We start from the raw sequence: 22573 nt of genomic DNA, 5'->3' as shown, positions 1-22573 counted from the left end.
AAGGGGGGGGACTTGATCTATGGTTACCATGTGTGAAGGAGGAAGAATTTTTAGTTAGGGGATAGTGAATTAATTTTAATGGTGGTGGAAAAATATGCAGGGTGATTAAAATAATGGTTGTACAACATGAAAAGAATACTCAGTGGCACTGAATTACACATGCAGAAGTTGTTGAACTGGTGAAAGTTTTGTTACATACATTTTTGCAAGTATGTGAAATATATTACATGAATAATAATTATGGAGGGGAAAATTGTTCCATAATTGACTGTGGTAGAGATTGTACAACTCTTCTTGATGTGATTGAGGTATTGAATTATACGATAACTTGAAAAGTGCCAATAAAAGTGATTTGTTTTGTTTTGAAGAGAAGCAAATTCTCAGAAATGTTCATCATTTTACCTCCCACTTTAACCCTACAGCCTGCACATTTCATGGGGTACCCTTGTACTAAGGGTAGAACTGGGCTGCCCAGAGAGAAAGTGAAACATTCCAAGAATAATAGTATCCCCAGGAATTCCCTTCGTTATGGCTCACACCTCAGGCCAACTGTCTGCATTTCTACAAATCTACACATGGTTTTCAGGAAGAAATTGTTTGTCCATAGTGAGTGCAAATGATGAAGGGTAGAGATTGACCTCACAGAACAAAGGTCAGAAAAATTCCCTCTAGAGGCCATTACTCAGCTGCTCCTACTCAGAACCATCCTCCTTCTGCTTCCACATGCACAGCACACGTGAATCACCTAGAGTAAAATATGGTAACAGAGCTCCAAGTCACAAATGAAAGTCAGACTTCTTAGGTCTTCATCCTTACCATGTTGATCATAGATGCCTGTGGAGGTAACACCCTTCTGGATTCTTCCTGGTGACATGAATGTCCTACCCTGTAAGCACCTTCATGTCAAAAACAATGATTTTCATCTTAGAATGGTTTTAAATTATATCCCCCCCTTTATTCCTAGGTGTGATTGTTCAGGTAGAGCTGCTACAGACCAGTCATGAGTTGGGAAAGCTATGTGCAATGTCTCAAAGTGCTATGTCTAACTTTCAGGTCTGCAGATATCAAGTTTCTAGATCTATCAGGTTCTGGGAAACACAACCTGTGTTAGGTGGCAAAGAAGTCTTGTGATGAGAGTCTTAGCAACAACTCAGTTTTCACATATTGATACATTGAAACCACAACAGCTCAACCAGCTGGGTGTACTTTAACTGAACAATCTGAAACCTGAGGACAATGACATGTAACTGTAGGAAACTTACCAGGAGACACAGTGAAGGCTAAATGGTCAAACATCTCAAGCATCACAACACTAACTGGGCAGCAGAGGGAGCTCAGGGTACATGGGACACAATCTTTGCCACAGGAGCAGGTGCAGGGGATGCCAAGTTTGTTTCCTCTTGTGTCTGGAGTTTCTCAGTTCACCCACGTGGAGTACCTCTTCAAGGACACTTCAGCAACTACAGTTCTCATGTCTCTTATTTTCCTGAAGGGAAGATCCTAAAAATTAAAATTCCTTGTTCTTCCTGAGAAGACAGGGGAGAAAGAAATCACACTTGGGACAAGTTGAAATCAATCCCAGAAGGACCGATAATCTCTCTAGGCTGTTAAAATCTGACCTCCATGTGCTTCTCTCAACACAATCAGTTACTCTCCATCCTAATTCTTTTTTACCAGTTACTGTAGGTTGAAACTATATGTGTGTGAATCCCAGCCCAAATATCTCCTGTGAAGAGAAAACAAAAGCAAACCTGATTTTACCATTTCTGAAATAATTGACAGTTGCATGTATTTTTGAAACTTGGAGAAACTGACATTTTGAGATTCTTAATAAAGCATCAAAATGTCTCATAGTCATTAGAAATCATATAATGGCGCTTGCCCCAATCCCAACTATGTGGACTCTCCCCCTTCCCTTCCCCCCACCCCTACCTAAAGAAGGCAATTCAGAGAACAGAACTGAAGCTGAAGCTTGGGGACATGTGCATCTGTGATTAGAGCACACGGGAGAAGCGAAGAGGGTAGGAGTGTGAGAAGAACACATCCTGACCCACTAATCCCCAAGGACGATATTACTGCTCATAGCAGATAAGGCACAGTGAGGATCATAGGGCCAGTCACACCACAAGACATGATGTCCCTAACTGAACCATATCACTATGGGGGACAACACTGGAGACTCAGGGTGGGACTTGTGTCTGATCAGACCCCATCACATTGGGGCAAAATACTAAGGGCATGCAACAGCAAGGGAAGCAAAGCAATGAAGTCCCCGGGGAATGCCAAAATTAGATGTTGGGGACAGTTTGACACAGCACCCCTTCAGGCTCGACTTGAAAGCATTCCTAAAAGTCAAAAACCAGCCTGCAACGATTTATATGCATTTCTTGTTTTGTCACTGGCTATCTTTTTGTTGTTATTTCTGTTTGTTCGGTTGGTTTTGTCTTCCTCTGTTGTTTTGTTTGGCTTTGCCTTGTTTTTGTTCTTATTAATGTCTCTGCATGTTGATCTAGATAGAAGACTGGATAAACAATTCAGAGAAGGAAAAACAGGACCAGTGGTCCCGGGGGGACATGGGAGAAGGAGAGGTGGGAGAATAGAAGGTGGGGGTGAGGGGATCAACCAACCCAAGGTCAAGTTAACAACTAATGAACTAAAATCGTTGGAGAGAAAGCATAGGATCCCTAGTGGGGATTAATCAAGGGCAAAGTCAGAGCGAGGAATTACTGAAACTCAAATTAAGACTGAACATGTTAGTGGGACAAGAGGAAAGTAAAAGGAAATGGAGGAAAAATTAGAAAGCAAAGGGCATTTACAGAGGTCTAAATATAGGCATATACCTATGTAAATATATTTATATGTAATGGCAGGGAAATAGATATGTTAGGTATTAAGGTTGAAGTTGGAAACTGGGCCTCAACTCAAGTACTCCCCAAATGTAAGAACACTTTGTTCTAAAACCCTGCATTCTGTGATGCTCATTTTCCCAACACGATGGCGGTCGACAAATTGGGTGCATAAGCAAATGTGGTGAAGAAAGCTGATGGTTCATTGCTATCAAAAGATATAGTGGCTCTGGTCTTACTGGCTTGAAGATAAACAAACAGACATGTAGTTGAGAAGCAAAAATGGAAGAAGCACACCAGTCTGTGTGATCATGAAGTGTCCATGTGATCATGTATCAGGCATCAAAGACCCAGAACAAAAAAAAATTTTAAAATCATATCCATGTGAATGAAGAAGTGTGTGCAGTGGAGACCCAAAGCCCATCTATAGACAATTGGAAATCCCCTTACATATGGGTCACAAGAAAGAGAAGAGTCAGTCAGAGTGTACTACAGCACCAATGAAACAGACAACTTTCCTCTAGTTCTGTAATGCTTCTCCCCCCACTATCATGACCTCAATTCTACCTTACAAATCTGACTAGACCAGAGCACGTACACTTCTACAGCTAAGATCTCACAACAAAAGGAATCCAGGACAGATAAAACCCTCAGGGCCAATAATGAGAATAGAGATACCAAGAGGATAATGGGAAGATGGGAGTAGAAAGGGGGCATCAATCACAAGGACTGACATATAACTCCCTCCCAGTGGGACAAACAATGGAAAAATGGGTGAAGGGAGACAGTGGAAAATGTAAAATAAAAATTTATAATTTATCAAGGTTCATGAAGGAAGAAGAGTGGGAGAGGGAGGGGGGAAATGAGGAGCTGATATCAAGGGCTCAGGTAGAAAGCAAACACTTCCAACATGATGATGGCAGCATATGTACAAATGAGCTTGACAATGGACGAATGCATGGATGGTGATATGAGCCATAAGAGCCCCCAATAAAAGTATTTAATAAAAAAGAAAGCATTAGTATTGTAAAGCATAATACCTAGATTTGGAGAACAAAATCAACTCCTTAACCATGGGAGACTTCCTCTAGTTTTAGGAAGATGCCCTGGAAACGTCCTGATGTGTTATGCAAATTCACGAACAGCATTGGCTTCTCTGGGAGATGTAGAGATCTTCAGCATTTAAAGAACATCTAAGTGTAACTTGATACCTTAAAATTCTTGGTGTGCAAAAGATTTGTGAAGGGAAGGCAAGCTTGATTAAGGCAAGACAAACCTGCAGGGAAGGAGCAAAACTCAGGAGCCACTGTCATATTCAGCTCTAGTGGACAATTAGGGAAGGTCTAGAAGGTGATGATGAGGGTTTTACTTTTAGCATATGAATTTCCTTTCCAAAAGATAATTTAAAACAGAATTAGACAAGGGAAGCTTGTGTCAGATTAAATATATATTTCTACGGGGAATATTTAACTGCATCAAGAAAAGAATAAGCACCACACAGAGGGGTGGGGAGGAGGTGGGCACATTTCAAGGAAGTGTCTCTAACTGTAGGTTGACATTTCCATTAAGTCAATTCTTTCTCATAACAACCCTATAGGATAGAATAGGACTGCCCTTCTAGGCTTCTGCGTCTGTAAACCTTCATGGGTGTGGAGAGCATTCTTTCTCCTGCACAGCCATTGGAGATTTAAAATGATTGACCTTGCATTTAGCAGCCCATCGCATAATGAACTCCACACGCAGAGCTCTCCAAGATATCTAGAACATCCTTAGCTACTCTTGGAGTGACTCTCTTAGAAGTCATTCAACATTACTTATGACTATATAGGCAAAAGGTATGCAAATAGACATCTCCCCTGCTGATGAAAACCATCCAAGTCCCAACTCTAAAGTTCTTGGAGAGGTGCTCCAACTCTGGAATTCCCAGGTGCCAACATTCAGGACTGAACACATCAAGTCATCATGGAATCTGTATTGAGCTCAATTTTCCTTTTTGGAATTTCAAATGGTGCTTTGATGCAGATAAAGTGTGTATGAGGGGGCGTGAGTGAGAGGCAGTGAATATGTTATGATTTTCATCATCAGGATGTCGGTGTGCTTACAGGTGTCCAGTGTGAGGTGGAGCTATGGAATCTGAGGGAGACTTTAGGCAGCCTGAGGCTTCTCTGAGACTCTCCCCTGCTGTCTCTGCATTCACTGTCTGTGTGTATAATACACAGAGGGTCTGCCTAGGCCCAGAGAATGGGCGGAAGTGGGTTTCATACATTAATAGTGTTGGTAGGAAAAGCCACATAGATTCTCTGAAGGGCCAATTTACCATCTCCAGAGACAATAGTAAGATATACTATAATTTCAAATGGACAATCTGAAATTCGAGGACATAGCTCTGTAATTCTGTGCAAAAGACTCAACAGTGTGGTAGTTATATAATCTGGTGTAAATTTGGGACTTGAGAGGATAAAGAGGGAAGGGTTGGAGTCTGTCAATTGGATCATAGCCAATGACGCCTATGTGTGGGCATCTCGATCTCCTGAGAATTCTGGGAAATCCCATATTCCATCTTTGAGGGGAAGACACTCTTTCTAATCTCTGGGAGACACCCTACTGACAAGGGTGACCCCCTGTGAGACATCCCTGAGTAGAAGCCATGTGGATCTACCTCATGAAGCCCTGGGTGCTGGAGAATCCATGTAGAGCCCCCGTCAGCACTGAGAAACTTACAATGCCACTCGATCCAAAGACTTTCTGCCCACTTTCCTGTGATCATCTTGCATTCTGGATCATTGCATGTACTTCATAAGTCTGAAGAGGAATTTATACATTGGTATCCGACATATGTGCAAATTATGGACTTATGGGCTTGGACCTAACTGGGGTTGAGATGCTTTCTTAATGTACAGTTGCCCTTTATATTAAATCTCTTATACACAATATGCGTGTGTCTATGGATTTGTTTCTCTAATCTACCCAGACCAACGCATACAGTTAGGGGAAGTCAGAGTTAACCAAGACACGAATGTACTCTAGTGGAAGAGGTTAGGCTGCAGGGGCCCTCAGGACCCAGAGCACAGGTCTCAGACCGAGGAGCAGGTGCAGATGGAGCTTCACCACTGGCTTCCTGTTGTGTCTGGGGATTCTTCTCCTTCTCGGTATCCCTCAGGGAATCAGTGCATCTCCTCACATCTTTCTCAAACACTCACCCAATCTCCCTGTGACGATAGGATGATTTTGAACTTAGTTTCTGTTTCGTTTTCCCCTTGAATCGCGCCACATTTCCCATATAATTGATAATTCCTACATCTAGGATGAATTCTGTTCACATCCTCTGCTTCATCAAGCTCTTTATGCCTTGCATTCAATACCCCTCCTGTATTCCCTCCTTCCCTGGGACAACAGTCCCTGCTGTGCAAAGGATCTCACTTTATTAGCTTGTGTGTATATATATTTTTCCAGACAACATATTACAAGAACTTATCACCAGTAGCCCAATCCTATATCAAGTCGCCTGTCTCCATTCATCCAATCGGAGACTTTCTTCTCTGAGTTCATTCATTTTATTAATTAACAGCTCCTGTCTGCCCTTGTCCACCACAGACTGATTTTAGAGTCCGTTTTTTTTTCTCCAAAGGCTGTTTGTTTAATTCAGTAGTTGTGAATATTGATACAAGAGTGGGAAAAGGGAGACAAGACACATTTTATGCTTAGTCTCAAGGTACCTCCACAGAACTCACCTCCCTTCGTGCCCTATGTCCCCTTGTGCATGGGCTATACACATCCTATTCTGCACAGGGCACCCACAGGTTCCCTTCAAGTTCTGTGGGTGGCTCTGCCTCCACATATTATTGAGAGCAGAATATCCTTCTCTAGAGACATGACCAGGAACTGATTTTCCCTCAATTAGCAGTGTGACTGCTGTAGTTACGATCGTGTATTTCTGAGTCGGACACACAGAGGGAAAGGTTGTGGGAACCCAGACACAAACACCAATACAGGGATATGGCTGGGCTCAGGGGTCACTGAAAGCCCACAGATAAAAGGGGCCCTCAGGGGAGAAATGTAGAGCAGCCTAAGAAGGATTAGTTAAATTAGGTACCTATTTCCTCTACCTGCAGAGAAAATGTCCCTACCACAGACCTCCACATTCTTGTAGCTCAGTGTATGTTCTTGTATGCACTTTATTTTTTGTGTGTGCTTTTGTGTGTGTTTTGTGTGTGCTAGCACATTGCCTTAAGATGTTATACAATGTGACAGAACTTGTAGTCTGTTCTGCATTTATTTTATTATTATAATTCTAGTATATTTTAGTGTGTCTTTGTGGTTTTTCTTAAGTAAATGCATGTGTATTTATTAATCTGAGGGTATTATATGAAGATTTGTTAGTTGTAGTAGATGTGCTAATTTGTTCACAATATGCATGTGTATGTTAATATGACTGTTAGAATACAAATGTCATTTTGTGAGTTTCCTGCTAGTGTGTGTTCACTCCAACTCATCTGGGCTCTTCATCAAACTTTATGAGCTCGCATCTCCTTGAATAATCTACTGAGTGTTAAGAAATGACTTAGGCTGGGGGAATCCATTAGAGGCCCATAGTAATATGCACAGCAGAGTGTGCTAATCAGTGAAACTTCTTTTTGAAGTGGACAATAAGAGACAGAGGGACATGAACAGCAAATCCTAGAGGTGAGCTGGTCAATGCAGAGACAGCCTTAACTAGGAAACAGGCCAAGGGGGATGCTTATTTTCTCCTCTCTGCAGCTCTTGTGTTTACAGATGGCAATGATAAAGCCTTTGTAAAAGGATGCATGCTATACTCAAAGAATGCCTAGTTGTAGGTAAATGGGTAAAGCCAAGAGCCAAGGTGACGGCTGAAGCTTGAAGGTAAATGAGATGGATCAAGGAAAGAGATAACTTATCTTCCGTCATCTTTGCCCAGAGCATGAGGTTCAAGCTCTCTAAATAATGTTCAACTGATGACAAACAACACAAACTGTTGGAAAGGGCTTATTCGCTTGTATTCTAGGATGTCCCATCCATAGACTTGGGCTTCTAGGAAGAGGGTGGATAGCTAGTGTGTGGGCATGAGCTTGTAAAACATGCTCCACCAGGAGGCTGAAGGGGTAGGAAGACAAAATGAGTGTGGAGGGAAGAGGCTGTGCTGCGATCAAGTGGGGAGGCATTAGCCTGAGTGGCTACTTGGATATCATTACCATTGGCCTTTTGCAAGCACCAGTGAGTTTCTAAGGCAAGGAGGTGTGAAGTGCCAGTTATCTGACAGAGGTGTAGGTTAGTGCCCCTATAAAACTAATCTGCAAATCAGCCTACTAGAGAAATACACATTTCATAAAATTTCTCCTACCCACTCATCATGCATATGTGGAATATAAGGCTCACCATTCCCCTATGTTATAAGTCCAGGTTCCAATTTCAGAGCTCTGGGGCAGGCAGGTTGAAGAACAAGGTTGGATTCTAGGACCCTTGTTGAAGGCCATAAAGACTCAGCCTTGAAACGGCTGAGAAGTCTCAAGACCTATGTGTCACTGTTTGCTGATTTCTTCTGTGAGTTTACATTTAGAACAGACTGTTAAGAACAAGAACGTGTGCAAGCTCTGGGAAAATAGGTCACAAGAGTTGCTATGTGTACCAAATATGCTTGCTTAACAATGAGATAATTAACCCCAGGTTGTTTCTGCATGGTTAAAAGGAGTATGAAAAATAAACGCGAGGCTTCAGTATTCACTATTGCCCTCCCAATAAATTCTGTCTCACTCCCTCTTTCAGGACTGTTCAACTCATTGGCTGGCTTGGACAAGAGTGGCGCCCAAACCAGGGACACTGAAAACGGGGGACAAAGTGAAGGACACCGTGGATTACAAAGGTGTACACAAAGTGATTGGTGGTGACGTGAGTAGCTATTGGGAGAAAAATGGGGCAAGGAAATAGCAAACAGATTTTTGTAAATATTTTTCAAGATATGTTAAAAGCTAGAGGAGCAAAAGTAAGCTACCAAAGAATAGAGAAGTTTTTAGATTTTGTGGTTAAGGTATGTCCTTGGTTTCCTGAGGAAGGGACTGTAAATATTGAAACTTGGCAAAAAGTAGGGAAATGGTTAAAAGATCACTACACCACTAATGGACATAGAAGGTTCCCATAGACTCGTTTAGCTTATGGGATTTAGTTAGGGATAGCCTGTACCACAGGCATGAGGGACTCCAGCCTGAACACCAATTTGCATGCTCAAACAAAAGTGAAAGTAAACTTCCTTCTGTGCCTCTGCCTCCTCCTCAACCACTGAAGTCACTGAAAAGTTAACTGGAGGGCTTTGAAAGCAAGGATGAGGAACCCCTTGACCCAGGCGATGGGGAGCCCTTAGAGGACAAGGTGGCACATTATCATGATGAGGATTTGGGTATTTTCGCTGCCTCCGAGGCACTTCAACCTGAGAATCAAAACCTGGTGCAAGATACTCAGAAGTCCTGCCCAGATTAAACAAAGGTGGTAGGCTGGGAGGAAGCTTATGCATCATTAGCAGCAAAGATGAGGGAAATGCAAGTCAAGTTAATAGAAAAGCACTCTGAGATAGAGTCCCATGAATGGGTGCCAAAACTTAATGGGGCCAAGGTATTTCAGAGGCTTCAGAGTGCATTCAGTGAAAGGAATCCTTTTCTAGAAGACTTGCCAGTTGCAGCACTGGTTGTGACTGGGGCTCCAGGAAAGGATCTATGCTTAGTGCTGCCGCACATGCAGCAAAACAAGGAGAGGCTATAGGGGAGTTCAGTATGCAGTTCCCTGTAACTGAGTGACAGGATGCCCAGGGTAATCTGATGAGAGATCATACTCCTATTCCTTTCAAACAGCTAAAAGAATTCAAGGTTGCTTGTGACCAATATGTCCCGAGTACCCTTTTACTCAATCTTTATTAGATACACTTTCCATCGTGGTACTTGCCCTCACAGAATGGAAACAATTGGCTTTTGAAAATGCCAGGCAGTGCTGAGACCTTTTAGAAAAAAGGGCAACATGTCCGAATATATCAGACTATGCTCGGACATTGGACCTTTCTTTACTCAGGGGCTTGCGACAGCAGCTGCTTTGTAAGGAAAAACAGTAAAGGAGGGTTAATAATACTATGGAACTTATGGGAGCCCTGCAGGCTGGGCTCCCTTCCCCCTCTGCTATTCCAGCCAATACATATGAGATCATTTTAGATTTAAAAGATTGTTTTTATACCATGCCCTTGGATCCAAATGATTGTAAAAGATTTGCCTTTAGCGTCCCTTCCACCAACTTCAAAGAGCCTATGAAGAGATCTCATTGGCTTGTTTTGCCTCAAGGGTTGGCCCCGAACCGGTATTAATATGGGGACGAGGGCATGTTTGTGTTTTTACGCAGGATGCTGATGGAGCACGGTGGCTGCCTGAAGAGTTGGTGCGGTTTGCAAACCATGCGGATGGTAATTTGCCTCGGTGTGTTTCTGAGGACATTGCTCAGTGAGCAGTATAGGCTTCTGTTCCTGATTTACCCTTCTTACATCCTCCTGTCTGGGAAGGTCCGGAAATCAAGGTGTGAGTTAATGACTCATGCCCTCCCTGTACAAAGTGAAGGAAATGTAATCTCACCCACTCCGCAGTCTTTTTCCCCTTGTGGACTAGAGACTCAAAAGAATAAAAGCATATTGTAGAGATTGTGTCTCACGGACAAGCCCATCAGGTATAATATCTCAAAGGAATTATATATCATAGCTTGGTCTCGCAACCAGGACAATACTAAAAAAAAAAAAACTGCTGAATGGGAAAGGGGGCTGTCTGTAGGACTTTGGTGGTCAGACTCGGGTTTTCCACAAATTCAATGGTGGAAAATAGGGGCTGCTTTAGTGGACACGAAGCTTATGGGCCCTTCCTCCAGACCGCAGGGAAACGTAACTGCCTGCGTACCATCGCCTTATGTACTTTTGGCAGGGAATATTACTATAGATCATGATGATTCTAAGTTTAACATGTCTTGTAATAATTGTAATTTGTCTACTTTTATTACCTGATCCCCTGAAGATATTATCATCGCCATTTTGTATCAATCTTCTTTTGTTATGCTACCAGTGAATATTACTGGGGCTTGGTGTTCAGAAAGAGGGTTACAGGTATTAGAAGAGATTGAAAAGCATTAACCAGACCCATGTGCTTTGTAGGTTTGCTTATAGCAAGTATTTTACATATACTAAGTTTAGGTGCTACTGCTACTACTGCAGCAATTGTACTTTCACAAATCATACAAACTGCCCACTGTGTAAATGAATTATCCAAAAATGTGACTACTGTGTTGGGAACTCAAGAAGATATAGACAGGAAGTTAGAACAAAAAGTAAATGCTCTTTATGACATGGTCATGTATTTAGGAGATGAGGTGCAAGGGCTTAAGGCCAGGTCTAGTCTACAGTGCCATGCTGTACGTACATGGATCTGTGTTACACCTAAATAGTACAATAACAGTCAGTATAGCTGGATTAAAGTGAAGAACCATCTTCAAGGTACATAGCACAATACTAATGAGTCTTTAGATTTATTACAACTCCATCAAAAAATATTAGCCATAAAATATGCTAAGTCTCTTGATTTTGATGCCGCTAAACTTGCTGAGGATTGGCTCCAGCACTTTTGAGTTGCTTTCCCTTCATTAGGAAATCTCAGAGGCCTACCTCACATGCTTATGTCTCTAGTCAGAGCGGGAGTGTGTGTATTGTTGATCTCATGCATACTCCCTATGATACTGCACAGGGTTATGGTTGAATTATTGGACTTAAGAACAAAGCTTCATGAAGTACACCTGTGCACTTTGCCCCCTCCCCAAACAGGGGTGTAAGACGGAGGCTGGTTAGTCAGAGATGCGTAAGATGGAGTCTGAGTTTCCCAAACTAACACGGGTCATAGTCACCAACAGGACTGTGACTGATGACAGGTAAGGGTGATTTGAGGACTCCACAACCTAAGACAGGCACAGTCAGTTGCCGACATTTTGAGTAAAGACACCTTCAGTAAATAGAAAAGGGGGAGATGTTGAAGGCCATTAAGACTCAGCCTTGAAAGGACAGAATTCTCATGACCTATGTATCATTGTGTGATTTCTTCTGCGACTTTATGTTTAGAATAGACACTTAAAAACAAGAACAAGGAAGTATGCAAATGTATCAAATGTAGTTGCTTAACAATGAGATAATTAACCCCGGTTGTATCTGCATGGATAAAAACATATGTAAAATAAACTCCAGGCTTCAGTATTCCCTGTTGCCCTCCCAATACTTTTTGTCTCTCCTTTTTCCTTAATCATCACTCCCCCTTTCAGGACTGTTTGACTAGTCGGCTGGCTCTGACAGCCTCTCATTTATCAAAATTCTTAATCTAAAGCTTGAGTAAATTTTAACTCCTTCCAGAAAATTGGTTAGCTTATGGAAAAAAGACCAAACAAAAACCCTGAATACTGAAAATAATAGTCAAGAGATCAATAGTTACACTGTATTAGCTAAATCTGCTGAACTATGCCTCTTTAGAGTATTGAAAGGAAAAGATATCACCTCGAGGACTCGGTTCACCTGACCAAAACATGCTATTGTCAATTGATTTCATGTGCATTTGAAAGATGGACAAAGGAAGGCTGAGGAACAATGAATGCATTAGAATTGTGGTTCTGGTCAAGAATATCTCACTTACCATGGACAGGCAAAGGACAAACAAGTCTGTCTTGGAAGAAGTAATGACAGAGTGCTACTTAGAGGTAAGGATGGTGAGAGTTCATATTATATACTTTGGACATATTATCAGAAAACATCATTCCTTGAAAAGGATATTCTGTTTGCAAAAGACGAAGGGCAGTGAAAAACATGAATCCCTCTACTAAATGGATTAACAAAGTGACTGCGACAATTTGTTCACCCTCACATCACGGCCCACCAAACCCCAAGCATGATATTCTTGCTCAAATTGGCCAATGCACAGAGAGGACCATAGGCCCAGCCACACCACAAGACACAACATCCCTCAATGACCCATAGCACTATGAGGGACAACACTAGTGGCACAGTGTGGGAAATGTGCTCGATCTGACTCCACCACACTGGGGCAAAATGCTAAGGGCATGCAACAGAGCAGCAAGGGGAGCAAAGCAATGAAGTGCCCGGGAAATTAAAAAATAGAGTGTGTGGCCAAGGCATGGTACCACATCAAACTCAACCGATAGTAAAATACTCTTAATGGTCAAAAAACAAACCTGGGACGATTTCTAGTCTTTTCTCTTTTTCTCCAATAGTTGTTTTTTGTTTGTTTTGCTCTGTCTTGTGTTTGTGCTTACTATTGTCTTTGCATGTCTATCTAGATAAGATAGGCAAGATAAACACACCAGAGGAGAAAACAATGGGGCTGATGGTTCTGGGGGGGGGTTCAGGAGACGGGGAAGCGGGGGAAAGGAAGTGGTTGTTAACCTGGGGTCAAGGACACAAGTAATCTAAAATCCTAAAATCGATGTCGAAGATACTCTGGGATGCCTGGTAGGGCGTGATCAAGGGCAATGTAATGAGAGGAATTACTGAAAACTGATGAATGCCAAACATGATAGTGGGACAAGAGGAAAGTAAAAGGAAATAGAGGAAAGTACTAGGAGACAAAGGGCATTTATAAATTTCTAAATACAGTCATTTGCATATTTAAATATATATGATGAAATGGAAATAAATCTATGTACATATATTTAAATGTTAAGTATTAAGGTAGCAGACGGACATTGGACCTCTATTCCAGTACTCCCTCAATGAAAGGAGACTTTGCTCTAATAACCTGGCATTCTGTGATGCTCAGCTTCCTGACACAATCAATTAAGACAAAATGGTGCAGAAAGTTGATGCTGTCTGCCTATCAAAATAATAGCATCTGGGGTCCCAAAGGTCATCTAGCTGAGAAGCAACAAACTCCACATGGAAGAAGCACACAAACCCGTGTGATCATGAGGTATCAATAGGATCAGGGATCAGGCATCAGAGACACAAAACAAAAAATCCTATCAATGTCAAAGAAGGGGAGTATGGAATGAGACATACAGTCCATCTGTAGGCAAGTGGACACCCCCTTACAGAAGGGTATTTTATAAACTAAACCAGGACACTTGTAAATATATATACATATATATGTATATATATTTATGTGCTGTATACATCTATTATATATTATATATAATCATGATATATAAAATCATTCTATATAATGTATATAATCATTATATATTATTATGTATTATATATAATGGATAGACATATAAAGCACAAAAGAATATAGCAGCTAATTAGTCCACACAGCTGTACAAAGTGCTCAGTTCATCTCACTTCCATGAAACATTTAATATACTGGAAATCCTTCAACTCATGAGAGCCCCTGGGTCCAAGGTCAAGGAAGCAGACAGGTGAGTCTTATGTAGGGCAATGCAGGCAGTGTGGACACAGGAAGCAAACAGAAGGTCAGGTCATCAACAGTCAGCAAGACAATAGGATCCAACAGTCCCAAGCTCAAGTGATGTATAAACCAGCAACATGATGAACCACTTCTCGAAGGAATCTCAAGTTCTAGCGACATGATCCACAGGTTGGCAGTCCCACTGTTAGTGTAGCTCACAAGTTGGGGCAGAGAACTAGCAGGCACACCCTGATCTGATCAGAAGGGAGCAAGAGAGAGAGAGAGAGAGAGAGAGGCAGGATTTGCCTAGCCATTTATCTATTTGCCCTCCAATCAAACTGCAACATTATTAATACAATGTTCCTATTGCCCAAGTTGGCACAATAAACCAACCTATCAGAAAAGGTGAAAGGATGAGAAGAGCCAGTTAGGGTGCAGTATAGCACCAATGAAACATACAACTTTTCTCTACATCTTTAGTGCTCCCTCCCCCCCCCACCCCCCCCTCCCCGCCCCACTATCATGAACCCAAACCTACCATACAATTCTGGCTAGACTAGAGAAAGCACATGGTTACCGATAAGAGCTAGAAACACAGGGAATCAAGGGCAGATAAAACCCAGCAGGACCGATAATCAGAGTAGCAATACCAGGGGGGTAAGTAGTAGGTGGGGGGTGAAGGAGGAAATAAACACAATGATCTACATATAACTCCTTCTCAGGAATGGACAACAGAAAAGGGGTGGAAGGGAGACATCGGTCAATATAAGACACGAAAAAGCAATAAAAACATAAATTATCATGGCTTCATGAGGGAGGAAAAAAACGAGGAGCTGATACCAAGGGCTCAAGTATAAAGAAAATTTTTTAAAAACAATTGATAGCAACATATGTACAAATGTGCTTAACACAATGGATGTATGCATGGATTGTAATACAAGCTGTATAAGCCCCTAATAAAATGAGTTAAAATAAATAAATTAATTAAATTTTAAAAAACATACATTCATCCTCAATTGTGAGGATGGCACAGGAGAGTGCAGTGCTTTGTTGTTGTGCAATGGGTCCCTGTGAAATCGAATTGACTCAATGACAGCTGACATAACAGTCTCAGAATCCACAAATATGCATCCAGCACAAACACAAAGACATTAGTGTGTGTTTACATAAGGTATTATTTCTCTCATTAAAAAAGGGAAGAGGTTTCTTCAGTTAATAAAATTGGAACAAACAAGGTGACAACGAAATCACTGAGGCATTCCTACCCCTCATTAATCCATTCTTTTGGTGAGCTGAAGGCAGTTCTCTAAGGGCCTCACAGCATGCCAGATGGCAGAGTATTTTCACAAACATGAGCTCTAGTCTAAGGGCAGCACAGTCACTAAGTTTTTTTTTTTTTTTTTTACAAACCCTTGTGTGGAGGGCTGACTTTCAATAGATCGCAGCGAGGGAGCTGCTCTGCTATGTACAAAACCCCGACCCAGAAGCAGGTCGTCTACGAATGGTTTAGCACCAGGCTCCCCACGAACGTGCGGTGCGTGACGGGCGAGGGGGCGGCCGCCTTTCCGGCCGCGACCCGTTTCCCGGGACGTGGGGCACTCTGTACCAGACCCCGGTTCCGAAGCACAGCGGGGGCAAGCGCGTGGCCCGCCGAGGCGGATGCGCTCGTGGCCCGCCTGCCGGCGGGGACGGCAGAGCACCAGCTATCCGAGGCCAACCGAGGCTCCGCGGCGCTGCCGTATCGTTCCTCCTGGGCGGGATTCTGACTTAGAGGCGTTCAGTCATAATCCCACAGATGGTAGCTTCGCCCCATTGGCTCCCCAGCCAAGCACATACACCAAAGTCACTAGAAGGTCTATAATCAATTGAATCAAAATAAAATGTCATGAGAAACTTCCAGCCTAACTGTATGATACATGAAAACTAAAAATTTTGGCAGAGTATTCACAAAAGATGAATAAACACTTTTTTTTACTGTTTTGTTGTTTAAGTTCAACTTATTGGGTTCCAACATAACAATAGTTTTGAGAGAGTACTTAGTAACACCATCTCTGAGACCAGAAGTAACCTGAGACCAATGTCAGATAATGATACTTTAAGAAAACTGTAGACCAGTGTTGATAAGGGATCTGAATGAAAAAGTTACATTAAAAGCAGGAAACTGAGACAGATAATATATTAAAATAAGTATGTATCATGATTAATTCTAATTCATCCCAGAACTGAATTAACACAAGAAAATAAACACTCAGATATGTCTACTGATGGGGGGGAAAGTCAATTATCTAAATAGACACAGAATACATACTAAACAAAGTCAAAAGCTTTTCACGTTAAAAACAACTACAAATCTAACATGAAATAGGTCAAATCCAATATGCTAATACACATTCATGAAAAAAACTGCAAATTTCACATGTAGAAGAGGAAAAAATTCACACTACCTCAGAATCAGCATAAACATACGTGTCCATTTCCACCACTCATATTAAAAATTGTACTAGCTAGATTAATCAGAAAAAAAGAATTAATAAAAGGAAGAAAAACTTCCAGAAACAAATGAAAATTCCTTCTTCATCATAAATTGATGATTTCATATAAAAAGATGCCAAATAGGTGATAAATGTTATAGCTAGTAAATGTAAAAAAGTTGTAGGCTACATTTCAACACTCAAAAATAATTTGGTACTTAAATCCCTAGTGATTAACTGCTAATCTCCAACTCCCAAACTATTAACTCTTATATATTAAGATGCTGACTATCTTTCCAACACACCGATACCCTCCTAAAACACAAGAGGAGGAGGAGGTGATGCTGTTTGCTAGCGAATAGTGAGCTGGCCAGCCCGGCTGCAGGGCTAAAATGGGCACAAACAGGAATAGCGGATTTATATACGCAGTTGGCAGGTAGCACACATATTTCCGAACAAGACTACTGGTCAACCTCCTTAGTGGTGATCCAAAAGGATACTACAAAAACGTGTGCATGGTACACACACATGCACATATGTACACACAAAAATCATGTAAGTAAAATAATAGAATTGAAAATAGACATTTTGTGAAACATTTTGAAACAATGATAAGATCTAAGAAACTAAAATGGAATCCAACTCAACTATTTAAAAGTTTGTGAGAACAGGAGGGAGAGCCTGGGGACCCCAGGGTTGGAGAGCGCCGACAGTGGGCCAGGGATCCAACTGGCATGCTGACACACAGTGCACAATGTGAGCATCTCCAACGTGTTTTCCTAATAGGATCTACCAGTCGACCACCTACGTAGTGTCTAGAAAAACAATTAAGTCCCCACTCAGTGGCTGGTATACCCACCTTGTCGGGCAGGGGGCAGCCTGGGAATCCAGATTAGGGGCCATCAGGGTGTGTGGAAGCTGCTCCAATCTCTCTCTTTCTCCTCCTTCCGCTCCTCTGTCCTCCCTCCTCTCTCCTCTAACCCAGCCCTTCTCTCTCCACCCCCATCTTACAGGGGAGATCAGATCAAATCATTCCAACATTGAAGGATTAAAAAGTGACATCACTATGAACACTTAGCCACCACAAGCCAGTTATCCCTGTGGTAACTTTTCCAGCAATTCCTGCTGAAAACCCAAAAGGTCAGAGGAATCTGGAGGTCCTGCTTTCACAGTCTATATTCCTGAAAATCAAGATCCAGTAAGCTTTAGCCCTTCTGCTCCAGGGGAGGTTTCTGTCCTCCCTCAGCTCACCTTAAGACACCTACATTACCTTTGCCAGGTGTACTGTCCCAGTCAAACAACCCACTTGACCCTGATAAGTCCATGGAGACTCTAGCTAAGGCTCAGAGGGAGCACTGTAAGAAATGCCAGTGCAGCAGCAGAGGCTTACTCTTGTGTATGTGCACAAGGTGCTCCAGTAAGTCCCCTTGGACTTCAGCATCTCATTCAGGGCCATGGACATCGTGCACTCGTTGATCGACAACTGTGGGCTCATCGCCTACCAGGCATCTCAACTGGCACATTCCAAACTGCTCCACCATCAAAGCCTGGGACATCCTGGCAACTGTGCACCTGCTGTTGCCCTGCAGGCAGGCTGGCCAGCTCTCGCTGCACTCTGGTAAAGTAAATTGTCCTTCAGCCTCACAACGTTCATAACCCAAGGGCCCATTTCAGGGTCACTTCCACTTTCATCCCCAAAATAGAAGTCAAGTACTTTAGCATTACTTTTTTTTTGTTTCTTTGTTTCAGTTTGTTTTTTTGATTCTTCTGTGCATAGTTTAGTTAGATTGCTTTTGTGATGGAGAACTTTCTTTTTTTCTTTAACACTTTTTGGGGCACTGAATCCACATATCCCACAAATTCCCACAATTCCATAGTTCAGCCATCTTAAGCACTGCAAAATCATTACCACAATCGATTTCATATTGTCTATTTTCCCACCATGATTCAATCGCCTTTAAAAAGGCTTATTAGTCACTTTCAGTACTAGTGTTCAGTCCCCTCAATCCTTCATTCTTAGTGCCCAACTCCGCCAGCCACCCACCCCGACCCCACCCAGACATCCTTACAAACCATCGCATGTTATTTCATCTCCAGATATCCACTCCTTCTGTGCTTCACAAACTGAACCCAACAGAAGCAATAAAGAATACCAAGGAAAGGAAATGGGAATGGTTTAAAAAACCATAGTAATATATAGATAGAATTCTAAACAAGGGGTTAAGAAAAAAAAGGGCCGCGACCAATATTTTAAAGCCAGGGAAGACGTTTCTGTCACGAACTCAGCAAGAAATCTTGTGCCTAGAACAGACTCTGATCGGGTCCAGAGGGAGGTCAGCAGAACAAGACCCCGGGGCTCACCTTTGAGCTGAGGAGGTGCAAGGAGTCTCGGGGAGCAGGCATCGCTGTGTGGAAGGAAACAAGGGAGGGGGGTTAGGAAACTCACAAAGCAACAAATCTGGGAACCCGGACCCCAAAACCCCAGCCGTGATCCCCTTTCTCCAACAGGGACTCCCACCATGAACCCCACCCAATCCGAAAGCGGGGAAATAGGACTGGCCTTAGGGACACCCGCCCACCTCTCACCAAGAGAAGCACTGGCAGGGTTCCTGGGGGAGAGAAAGGGCGCTTGCACCCTAGTCAGCTGGACTAAAATAGCCTCCGCCCACATACATGTCCCGGAGCCCAGAGCCTCCCACCTGGGAGCGCCGGCAACAGGGTGCTCAGGCTGTGGGCGCTTCTCTGGCACCCCAAGCAGAGTACCGACAGTGGAATCCTTGCAGTGAGTTGCAGTTCAGAATAAGACACCGCCACTTCCGGCCCTGTCTGGGCGTGACCCGGGGTGGGAGGAGCTGGCGGGGTAAGAGAGGGGTAGGGGTCTGCCTTCACTTCCTCTCAAGGCAGCTCTTTCCCCGCCCATTTCTGCTGAGATGCCAGCACAGGTGCCTGGTGAGGGGGTGGGCGGGGCCTGGCCGGCTTGGGGCGGGGCTTGGGGAGGAGCCAGAGAGGAGAGAGGCGGTCCACGCCAAAGGGCCCACACCTGTGGCTGAAACTCCAGCGGCAAAGACTCAGATAACAATGGCTGAGGCACCAGTAATTTGGCCCTTTGCAGAGGGAGTGCATGGGTGACATGGTTGAGATAGAACCATGTACATTGGGTGTGGATGTGCATCCTCCTAACAAACTGGAAACACCCAACCCCCCAACTCTGCCAAAGTGTTAATGGGGCTGAAGCAAGAACTGAGGGTCCCTGCTTAACATATGAGTTCAAACAGTTACCGTACCATGGGCTCAGAAGATAAAGGGGGGCCTGGCCTCTATCACTTTCTGTTTATAAGGACAGGACTCCCTCATATGCAAATTATCTTTCAGGCACTAGGGTACAATTTCACCCTTGGGGTGGGAAAACTATCAGTTCTCTTCAGACAGGGCTGTGGGTCTCTTGGGAAACAGAGCTGTGGTCTAAAGATGCTATTGCTGTGTGTTCTGCTGTGCCTGGTGACAGTTCCCCAAGGTGAGAGATTCAGATATCCGACCTGGGTCTATGGAGATAGTTATGACTTCAAGTGACTGACATGGAATATTTTTTTTTAATTTGCAGGCGTCCTGTCCCAGGTGCAGCTTCAGGAGTCGGGTCCAGGATTGGTGAAGCCCTCCCAGAAGCTGTCCCTCACCTGCATTGTCTCTGGTTTCTCCATAACAAGCAGTGGTTACTGTTGGAGCTGGATCCGCCAGACCTCGGGGAAGGGGCTGCAGTGGATGGGGTGCATAGATTATGGTGGTAATACAGGTTATAACCCATCCTTCCAAAGCCGACTCTCCATCACCAGAGACACATTGAAGAATCATTTCTCCCGGCAGCTGAGCTCCGTGACCGCTGAGGACACGGCTACGTATTACTGTGCAAGGAGCACAGTGAGGGGAAGTCAGTGTGAGCCCAGACACAAACCTCCCCTGCAGGGAAGACACTGGGCAGCAGGGGACGCAGAGAACCCAGCCTTAGACAGGCACAGATGGATGACAGGGAGGATTTCCTGTTGGAATTAGGGCTTTCTCACTTAACTCTTAGCCTCCTCTGGCACAGGTTTTCATTTTGCCATCTTTTTATCTATTTTACATTGGGATGCAAAGTTCAATGTCAGTAGTTTGAAATCACCAGCTCCTCCAAGCGAGAAAGATGAGGCTGTTTGCTCCTCCAAAAGATTAACAGTGTCTGACACCCTACGGAGCAGTTCTACTCTGTCCTAGAATCACTGTGATTCGGGATTCAACGGCGCCAATGGCTTATAGTTATCGAATTTCTGAATTTGCATCTTGTTTTGTTTATTTATGTCCATTAATTTGTTTTCTGTGTATTCTGCATTGTGTTTAATCATACTTCATATTATTATCAGGAATTGTTCTATTTTTAAAAATTGTTCTATTTTTTCCATCATCCTGGTCTCCACAAAACTTCATATATCGTATTCTCATTTTAATTATATCATCCTTTTCTGTGACATCTTTTATATTATTTTAAAAATCTTTATTAACATGTTAATGGTTTTCCTTTTAAATATATTTTTCCTGATTGTGCTTCAATTTACAAGGTTCTTTTATAAAAATAAGCTTATTCTCCCTTCAAGTTGAATTACTCCCCTTCTTGTGTACTGCACACATATAACTGTTGATTTCTGTTAAACCAGTGTCGTAAGTCACTGACAAAAGCTCAGCTCACACACAGGCTCTGTGTGCAACAGTAGTTTGCTCACAGAGAAGAGACAGAGCCGGCTCACCATCAGAGTAGGCAGCAGTCCTCACAGCCAGTGGTTTCACTCTGTGGCCAGTGCAGGGAGGGAGGTTTGCAAGCATCCCTCCTTTGTGCTGCAGTTGAAGAACAGCAAACATAGAGAAATAAGGCTGTGCTGTGAGCTGAAATCTCCTTGAAGGCAGGGAGTAGGTGTTTTTTGTTGTTTCTTGCTGTATTCAATATCATGCATATGACAAGCAGTTTGCGTGTTCAGCATGAGCCACAGGGCGTGTTGCAGGACACCAGCTACTAAAGAGTGCTTTTGGATCCAGAATATCCTGAGAAAGGCAGTCAACTGACAAGATCCTCACATTGCAGTAGCCAGACTGACACATCCGAAGCACACCTAGGTCTGTTATGGATTCCGAGGAAGGGTTGCTGGCTGCACTTGGACTGCCTGCTTTCTCAATTTAAATTCTTATTGGAGTTTATCTCATGTATTTTGTCATTGGGGGATAGCATTCTTGAATTTCAGCGATATGTTTTTCTTTTTGATGGTAGATGAAAGCCAGAATTGATTAACATAAAGAGACAGCAAGTAGAATAAGGGTTTCTGGGACTACAGTGGAGTGGTGGTGGTGGTGGAATAAAGGGAGATGGTGCCACTAGTTGAGAAAGGAAGATGATGTTTTCAAGCTAATTGGGGTAGCAGTTGTATAATACTGCTTGATGCACTTGAACTACGGATGGATATGACAACTGCATTTGCTCCCAATAAAACAGTTTTGGAGGAAAAGTGAGACAATAAATAAAATATTAAATAAAGAATATTTATTCCATTGCTAACACTTTTTATAAATTCAAATTTCTGGCTTATATCATAATCTCTTTTCTGATTGAATATTTTAGCTAGTCTTTTGAAATGTTGTACCAGCAACACTCTCCATCAGTTTCTAATTGTGAGTAAAAAATGAAAACTATGTCATATTCTAAGTTATTTTTATCATATATGTGCTACAAAATAATATTTTCAACATTCTTCTCATACATAATTCAATGGAGAGGTACATAGTTTATTGTGCCAACCTGGCCGATAAA

General features: G+C 42.8%; 1 long non-coding RNA gene across 1 annotated transcript; it reads right to left on the bottom strand.

Moving 5' to 3' along the window:
* Positions 1-545: 545 nt before the first annotated feature.
* Positions 546-19550, bottom strand: LOC142435971 (uncharacterized). Its single transcript, XR_012781693.1, has 4 exons — positions 19446-19550; positions 19108-19151; positions 1263-1526; positions 546-896 (listed from the first exon to the last, which is right to left on the bottom strand). It is a non-coding gene; the product is annotated as an uncharacterized LOC142435971 (long non-coding RNA).
* Between the last annotated feature and the right edge of the window lie 3023 nt (positions 19551-22573).

This window comes from Tenrec ecaudatus, unplaced genomic scaffold (genome assembly GCF_050624435.1).
Source record: "Tenrec ecaudatus isolate mTenEca1 unplaced genomic scaffold, mTenEca1.hap1 Scaffold_104, whole genome shotgun sequence".
NCBI classification, from domain to species: Eukaryota; Metazoa; Chordata; class Mammalia; order Afrosoricida; family Tenrecidae; genus Tenrec; species Tenrec ecaudatus.
The sequence above is the reverse complement of the archived record's forward strand: the minus strand, read 5'-3'. Positions and strand labels throughout refer to the sequence as shown.